Raw genomic sequence first — 9,681 nt, forward strand, 5'->3', positions numbered from 1 at the left:
TAAAATAGCAAGATTTAAGAAGTTACATAAAGAACTCAGTAGCTTTATATGGAGGAACAAAAGTGTAAGGATCACATGGAAAAGACATTGGGGAAAAAAAGTTGATGGAGGAATAGCTTTCCTAGATTTTCAACTATACTACTGGATTTTGTTCCTGAAAATACAAGATGGCTATTAATGGAAGAAAATCAGGATACACCATATTGCTTTAAGGTGCTCACAAAAAATCTCCCGGAGGAAGGCCAGCATTTTTTATTTAAATTTGGGCATCCTAAGTACTTTAAAAAGATTAAATTTAAGAATGTAACTGCAGCATGTAATGTATGGCCTCAGGTTAAATGAATCTTGCGAATTCCATACTAGAGTAGGAAGATCCTGATATGGAAATCTCCAGGGACACCATCCTGATTACAAGACAGCTTAACCGCTCCATTGCTATCAGCTGGTATAGTGCAATGTGGTCAGTTAGCCAAGAGAAGATCCCTGGTGTCGTAGGACTCTTTAATAAAAAGGACAGATTACACATTATCTAGAAGTAAATATTACCAATTAGCAAGTTGGTCCCACACTCAAGTCAATTTAGGGATGGAAACAGAAATTGAGGAAGAACTACAGAGGAACCAGAGATACATGGAAGAGGTCTCTGAGTGGTATTGGGTTCTGGTTCAGGGAGGATCCGGCACACCGACTCTAGCAGAGAAGATCTGGAAATTGAACCTGCCAGGCTCCAAAATCCTGCACTTATGGCAAATATATATGTCAACAGTGAAGTCTGTACCACTTAGGAGGAATCATTTACTCACATTATGCAGGACGTACTGGTCTTCCAAGAACCTCTCAAAGATGGGTGGATGCAAGAAAAGATACTGCCCTAGGTGCGTGTTAAAGAATATGGATGATGTCCATCTCATATGGGAGTGTCCTTTTATCCAGTCTTACTGGCAAAGAAGTGGGTAAGGTGCTGACAGGAACCCTGGGTGTAAGCATTGAGGTATGCCTTCCATTGATTATCTTCGAGGTTTCAATTAGCAATGGGGTCTCTCTAAATCTGGGGAAACTCCAAACTCAGCTGATTTTCATCCTAGTAATTATTGCTCGAAGAGAAATCTGTATAAATTGATCTCTTATATCTCATCATCCTGTTTGGACTGGGTGGCTTCTGCTAGAAACATTGGTAGACTAGATTGCCTAACTGGGTCAGTAAAGAGGAAGCAACTTTACTCAATTCCATTCATAATAGAGTGCGGTGTTTCCCAGTGGCTTTATAGCATAAACACAAATATTTATTTTAAAAGTCTTAGGATTAAGACAAACCTCAACAGTTGATGAGGATAGTGGTGGTTACCACTTTAACTCTATTCAACATTTGATTGAAGAAGGCTGGTCAAAGGAGTTTAAAACGGTCTCCTACCTATGCCATCTATGAGGAAAAACAAAAATAAATGACCCCACTGTCTCAAGGAACAGTAGTATAAAAGAGGGATAGTTGGAGTACTGTGTGCTGCTCAAGCATCTGGGCATGGGTACGACTTGTTATGTCAAACATTGATGCAGACAGCCTGCCTAGAGAGTGAAAAGGCATGTCCCATGTTTAAACAGACTGCCTTCACATGGTGTGGACTACATATATCAGAGTCAGCTATTACTATGTCAAAATGTATGTGGCCTTAGTCAATTCAATAGCACAGTGAATCAAGCACCTGCATATGATCTGATCTGCCTGAAATGTAAAGGTCGCAGGTTCCACGTCCTGCCATCACTCAGCCTTTCAGTCTTCAGTATAATATTAATGGCACTGATCTAGATCATATTATTGAGCCTTGCTATACACTGGTAGCTATGTTGAGTTGTGATGAAGATGCAATGTACAGCTTTATGTTTTAAATACAGTAAGTATATGGCATGCTGTAGTAAAACTGGAGTGCAAGATGCCTATTGCATGTCTTTGAAAATAATCCTGGGCTAGAGTGCCTGGTATTACATTTTACGTCAAGCTGCTGTAATGCATCTATTTGTCTGAGGGCTAATACTGCAAGCATCCACTCTTTTTGGTACATGTCCAGAAACTTTAATTCACTGCCATTTGAGTGCACTTGGCCAGTCTGCTCAGGCTGACACTGGAGACCTGTGCTCAGAACACACCAAGGGCCCTTTGAGCTTGGGTGTGCTGCTGCCACAGAGTGTGTCTAATAAACCCCAGTGTACTATGTTGGAGCAGCCCCAATTCAAATCCTTTCAAGTAGTAATGGTTTGTCTCGCACACTTATAATGCCCTAATTTTTCTTGTAGCATTGTTGATTCTACATGCTTAACTTTGCTCCGAGTCTGTGTGAGAAGCAAACAGATTAGTAAAGGGGACATTGCTCGTGCCCCAACAGCTTGTGTCTGCAGATGCATCAAAGGAGGTGCACAGACATTTTCCTTCACTGTGGGTGCCTGAATTGGAGAGGATTCAGGAAGTGCGAGGGCAACAAATCTACTTACTGGCAAGCAGCATCTTTTCATTTTCAAGGTTGGAGTACTCTCAAAACTGTACTACAGAATCTGATTGTACTTGTAAGGTAACATGCTGATTGGAGTGATACACACAGCATTTTGTTTCATATTGCTACGGTGACCAGGAAAGTGTAAGATGCATTGTAGAGTGCCTTTATAGTTTGAGTAAAACATCGTTCTGAGTGAAGATACAAAGGCGGCATGTGTGGAATGGTGCAACCAGTTTGAATCTCATTTAGAGGCATAATCCTCAAACACAGACTCTAGAAAGCAGTATTTTAATTAAAGTGGAGAAGCAAAGGCGTAATGTCAATCAGCTTGAGTAATGCTGTACTGAACAACTGACAGAGATCACTTTATTCCAAGTTTGAGGCAAAGTGAAACAAGCAGGGGTGCGAGCAAGCAGAGAGGGCTGACAGCTTGATGATAAGATGATGGATGAACACTGTACCTGGGTCATGGTACGCTGGTACACTGATAAGAGAAGCACACATGCAGCAATTACTTACCCCTGTGACTAGAGGAACTCCAAACTGAATATACTAGAACATCTGACCATAACCCCTCCCATGCTTGTGACAGAACCATTCCATCATGAGCCTTGGGTGGGCTGTGCTGGTGATGGAACGGTTCCGTCACGGCACGCTCGCCGCGCCTGCACGGCGCAAATTCCGCGCCTGCGCTGACGTTCTGAAGAGCGGGCAGGGCCGTGACGGAACCGTTCCGTCACAAGCACAGCTCACCCGCGGGCTGTGACAGAGCGGTTCAGTCACGAGCACGGGACCGCCGCGCGGCCCGCCTCCTCCTTAGCGCTGCGGCGGAATAGCCGCCACAGCGAAGGGGTTAAAAGAGTCAAAGTTAAAATTATCTAAATGAATGTGACTTAAATACAATTAGTATCAATCATGTTATTTGAGAACAAAAACTCCTCGGATTTCTAGATTTGCCCATTGCGTAAGCAGATAATAAGATACATTCTGGGAGCTAATAGCCATGGGGAAGACCTGTAAACACATTTAGCTTATAAACATTCAGAAATTATGTTAGGTTCCTACTTGCAGGCAAAGCAAGAATACTTAACTTCAAACTTTTGGGCAAAAACAAAGTTCATGTATATGAAATGTGGGCTTTTATGCATTCCGTTGGAAAAATATGAAGGGTATTGGAAGAACAGTTCTACTGCCAGAAGAGGTTTTCACATTATGCAGTTACAAATTTGGGGGACTCATATACAAATTTTTGATGCAGAGCAGCAGTACAAGTCATTTTACTGAGCTGCCCTGCATCAAACGAACAGGGCAGGAATGCACCGTATCTAAGAGATATGGAGCATTCCTGTGTTCTTTAACTCTGCTGGTGCACAAATGGCTGCCTTGAGACAACACAGGCACCCCTGCATTATGGTGCAAAGATGTCCGTGTTGTAGGAATTATTATTTTTTTGCAGGAGGGGAAGCATTCATGCACAAAACAATGAATGTAGAATGCAGAATGCAGCACGCATAGAAATAGGAAAAATCAATTAGAAATAAAGTTATTTCTCCTCGCTACCCTACCCCTAGAGAGGCACATGGTATTAGCACATTCCCAGATTTACGCTATTCTCTAAATCTGGGAATGGGTCTAAATCCATGGGTGTTATGTGGGAAAATCCACGGCAATTATTATTGACATTTGTTGAGCGCATGGCTACCCCCAACGGGGGTGTCCCGGCGCTAAGGATTGCGAGCAGCAGGGGAGAAATTAACAGCTAGAGAATAGGAAGGTCTTTAATTTGGTCCTGAATTGAGATTCAATGTCCATGAGATGGAGGCTGATGGGTAGAGAGTTCCACAGTTTAGAAACCACCACAGCAAACCCTCTATCCCCCTTCCTTGCAAGGCGGAATCTAGGTGGGAGTAGGAGCCGGAGGTTGTTAGATCTAAGGTTGAGAGCTGATCTAACTGATTTTAGTCTGTGTCTTAGGTACCTGGGGCCTTTTCCATTCAACGCCCTAAAAACTAGAATGAGGGCCTGGAAATCTGACGCGAGCTGTGATAGGGAGCCAATGCAGCTTCCTCAGGTGGGGTGAGATGGAATGGCGATAGGGGACTTTACAGATCAGCCTGGCTGCGGTGTTCTGCACGATCTGTAGCCTCTGTAGTAGGTAAGCAGGCAATCCTAAATACAGACTGTTCGCATAATCTAGGTGCAAAGTGATTAAGGCATGCATCACTGTTTTTAGTGACTCAATGGGGAGAAAGGGGAGATTTTTTTTAGCATGCAGAGTTTACCAAAACATGTCGAAGTGACTTTCTGGATCTGGGTTTTAAAAGATAATTTGTTGTCGAGTTGGACTCCAAGATAGCGTGCCGTTTTTACCGGGGAGGGCGGCGGGTTGAGTTCCGCAGGCCACCAGGTGGAGGGTGGCAAAGGGATTGTTGGTTAAAAAACAGCACCTCTGTTTTGTCCGTATTTAATTTTAGTGTGTTCGAAGTATTCCAGGCTACAATATTTGATAGGCAGGTTCTAAAAATTTTAAAACTCAGGGGTGAGTGATCTCTGATGGAAACGATAAGCTGAGTATCATCAGCGTATGAGATCACTCTAACCCCAGATGTCTCAATCACCCTTGCCATGGGTGCGACATACAAGTTAAAAAAAAGGGGACTGAGAGCAGATCCTTGGGGCACCCCGCAGCCAAGCGGTTTCTTGTCTATAGACCAGAATGGTTGGCACCATACTTGTTGTGTACGGTCTTTTAGGAAAGAGGTGATCCAGGCTAAAGGAGTGTCACGGATCCCCCACCTCACGGAGTCTGTTTAGGAGGATGGCATGGGAGACCGTGTTGAAAGCTGCGGACAGGTCGAGGAGCACAAGCATGGCTACCTCACCCCTGTCCACACTCTCCCGCACGGTCTCTGAAACCTCTAAGAGTGCTGTCTCACTACTATACCCTGTCCTAAATCCTGATTGTGAGTCATGCAGGAGGTCATTGCTTCCTAAATAGTCAGAGAGTTGTTCTTGGACAATTTTTTCCAGTATTTTGGCTGGTTTTGGAAGCAGTGATATCGGGCTATAGTTACTGAGTACGGCAGGGTCAGCTTCTGGTTTTTTCAGGAGGGGGATAAGAGTGGCCTGTTTCCATATCTCCGGGAACTGACCTGATAGGATAGAGGAGTTCCATATTGTTACAAGGGGTTGTACGATCGCAGGGGAAATGGTGGAGAAGACTTGAGCGGGCATAGGGTCTAGGGGAGAGCCCGACTTACAAAGCTGAAGTTTGTTTAATTTTAATGCTGCGTCTAGTGTGATAGGTTGAAACACGCGTCCTTAGCAGTAGTATGTTCAGGAGGAGCAACCTCTGTGTCCGAACTCTGTGCTACATTAAAAGAAGCATAGATGAGATTTATTTTCTCGTGATAGAAATTCGACAGTCTGTCACAGAGTTCTTGGCAGGGCTCTGTCTTGTTCGAAAGGACCGCAGGATTGGTAAAATCTTTTACAATTTGAAAAAGCACTTTGGCTGAATTATCTGCGGATTTAATTTTGCTGGAGAAATATTCTTTCATAATGCTTTGTTTGGTTTTAGGAATTTTATTTAGCCCATGGCATGCCTCCCTGACAGGAAATGCAGAGATTTGTGCAGCACTGCCTTACACCATATCTATGAAGCGATGAAAAGCCACGCAAGGTCGCTTTGCATGGCCTTGTAGATATGGGTCTGCACCCTGCTGGATCATCAAAATAATTCCCTAGAGCACATTATCTGCATTTTGCCAAAATTGTCAGACATACAAATGCAGCATCTAAGAGTAGCTAACAGAAGAACAGTCAAGGAATCAATTAAGACATGTTTTACTTTGCTACCTAACCCATTTATTAGCAGACTTATGAAATAGCTTATTAGATGCAGTACGTTTCTACTAACAAATGACTCATTTAAATCAATTAGATCTCTATGCTTGTCCTAGATTATTTTTATTGGTGTATTCTGTTATAGGAATGACTACTTTGAATATAAACATTTGATAAATGGTTGTTTTGTGAGGTTATGATCATTTTCCTAATAATTTTTAATTTAGTTTAATACATTATATTTGATTTATTTTAATACAATACAATATACTGCTACTGCATTCAAGTTTTTGTAGCATGCATACCCTAAATTAAATTGCAACAATATGCTTTCAAACTGGATGCTTAAAGAATATGATCCATATTGAAGTAAAGCTTGGGACATGGACCACACACAATGGTCAAGTGGCGAAGCCAGTATTTGAGAACGGGATTGCATATTACTCACTTCAGAGACTGTTGAGTTACATCCTTCTCCCATCTGTTTAACGTAATGGTCAGTGCTTTGTGTTCAATCATTCAATTATTGCTATTCAAATAGTGCTAGTATACAGAGTTTAATTATATAATACCTTCAATCAAACTAACACTATACACACATATCTACATGGGCATGGTCATAAGATTTAAAGGTGTGCTTTTTTGTTTGAAATGTTTCCACATACACTGAAGATCAAACACAGTGACAGAAAAAGCATGTCTGAAATCATGCTGCACTTCAAAAGTGTCTCCTTGAACTGCAGGAATGTAAGGAGCAAACTATGTGGAGACTCCAAGACCTCTTCCATCTCCTTGAACTGCAAGAACATAAGAAGCAAACTATTTGGAGACTCCAAGACCTCTTACTTTTCGCAATTATTTGGCTCCTCCTTCCTGACAGTCATAAAGAGGAACTCCATCTAACATGCTTCCTTTTAATGTAAAATTAAGGTACCACATTCTCTGCTTTTGTAATAAAATGAAGCTATGATTGAGATATTGTGGGTCCCTTATATTACTGAGTCCAAGTGTATCTACACCTGCTGCACTATTTATACCTACTATCTTGCCCTACATTGAACATGTCGCTGTGCCTTGGTGAGCATTGAGAGTTTCTTGTTAGCCAGGGTATGTGGATTTTTTCAATTAAAGGAGTCCTGTCCGCCTCATACTCCTTGGTCTTCCTGCCTTCTACCACTCCTGCCTTGTAAATGGGTGTTTTTCATTCTTTTTTTCACTTAGGATCTGGGTCTGACTCTGCTAGTGGCGAGGTAAGAACCTTGTGGAGTATGTTCCGGTTGAGTGCAGCTTATGGACAATGGTGAGGCATGCTCTCTTGCTTGGTTGAAGCAAATATGCCTCTCTTCTCCATACAGTGGATATCCTGCTCTCTACTCAACAGTCTCCTGACTCCATGGTGGTCCTCAGGTTCAGGGGACCTGGAGGAAGGCTGGGTGCACCTGCACAATTTAACTAGGCCTATGCCTAACGGGTGGCCTTCTGGCTTCATGTTCTTAGGGGTGTTGTTCATGTTCTGAGTTTTCATGTGACAATGTAATGTTTTTTGACTTTTGTTGGTTTTATGTGCTTCTTTTGAACTAATTTAACTATTACATCTGTTAGAATGATTTATGGGTCAAAGGCTCAGGACAGGCGCAGTTTCTAGAATGGCATGGGGTGAGGTGGTTACTCTAGCTCTGGCTCCTGAAGTCCTACACTGCCTGGGTGCAGCACCCAAATTCTTTCCTTTGCTCTTTGTGCAGGACATACATTGAGTAATATTGACAGAGGTGATAAAGCTGGTCTCGTGCTTTCTCTGTCACACTGAGTCAAAATATTTTCAGTTTGACTGACGGTTCATTGTTAAATTAAAATGCCATCCCATGGATTCTCAGCCTGTAGATTGAGACAAATTTCTAAAAAACAAGAACTAAAAGTTACTTGTTCCGTATAATTTATTCATAGGAGCTGCTTATTTGGTTCTGTCCTGATATTTCACCGACAGATGCATGATACTACGAGATAGCTTGGAGGTTAAAGTAATACTTCAGGTTTAATCATAGGTATGTGTGTATATCAGGTTATCCAAATTGACAGATCAAGTTGTGCTTGTCACTGAAAAAAGTATACCCTTGCTTCCCTTTATTGCTAAATTGCATTCTTAAAAGATTATATATTTTAACATGTTGACTAACCCAATAGCACAGAGGTAAAGCTTCTGTCATAAAAGCAGAAATTCATTGTTTCAAAACCCTGCACCACCAGGCTCGTAATTCATAAGTTGTTCTGCAGTTGATGCAAGTGTGGTAACAAGCACTATAATTGCAATGGAGTAATGAAGATTATAGCCTTGTAGCCCACTTCCAAGGGCTATACTTGTTTTTAAAGGCCCTGAACGTGAATTATAGCCGCAGGTGAGGACCTTTGACGATGGAGAGGGTCTTTAAAAAGGTATAGCCCAAGGCAGAAGGGCTATAAGGGTATTAGAACACTCTAACTACTAAGGGCAGAATATTCTAAATTTAGAAAAAGGGAGAAGCATGAAGACAAACATTTGAATTTTGTAGCTCTGGGCTTATACCAGCAACGATAAACCTAGAACCACTCGATTGTCTTCAATAGAGCTCTCAACATTCCAGTAATCTAATATAGCTTTATAGCCAGCCGTAGTGAGCTATACTGGCCATCAGAGGCCCATTCCAACATTAAAGGCTGGAGCTGAAGGCGAGGGCCTTTAACAAAGATAGAGGACTTTAACGGCCTATTTAGCCCAGCGACTTCAGGCTAAGTCTATTAGAACATTTCGCCACTAGAGGGCAGAATGTTCTAACAAATGGCCTAAGTGAGCCCAAGGGGATTTAAATCCACTCGGTCTCTATGAGGCCTGTATTCACAGCAACACCTGTGAATGACAAAAATAGGAATGTAGGAGCTCCGGACTTTTACCAGCCATTGCCTCCAATTAGATGACTATTGTATCTTCAGAAGACTAATCACGAGCTTGCTCTTCCCCACATAACCAGCATACTCAAGCAAATATAAAAGGCATATCCCTGTATATAAGCAGTTATTTTAACTATATATGTCTACTTAGATATGAGTATTCCTTTGTATAAATGTATATGATAATCATGTGTATAAATATAAAGATATTGGTTAGTTATGTTTAACAAATGTACATATTATTTATGGTTATATTATTCTATGTTTAACCTGTATATAGGTCACTGCATAAATAGGACGTTTTTATCATAACTAATCCTCTATAATTGCTTCACTTTTGAATACAAAAAGTTTGGAGGCAAATAATTTAACTTACTTACAGCCTGAGTTTGTTAAATACAAATTAAATCTAGATTAGTATCTTACT

Source organism: Lissotriton vulgaris, chromosome 4_1 (assembly GCF_964263255.1).
Source record: "Lissotriton vulgaris chromosome 4_1, aLisVul1.2, whole genome shotgun sequence".
Lineage (NCBI taxonomy): Eukaryota > Metazoa > Chordata > Amphibia > Caudata > Salamandridae > Lissotriton > Lissotriton vulgaris.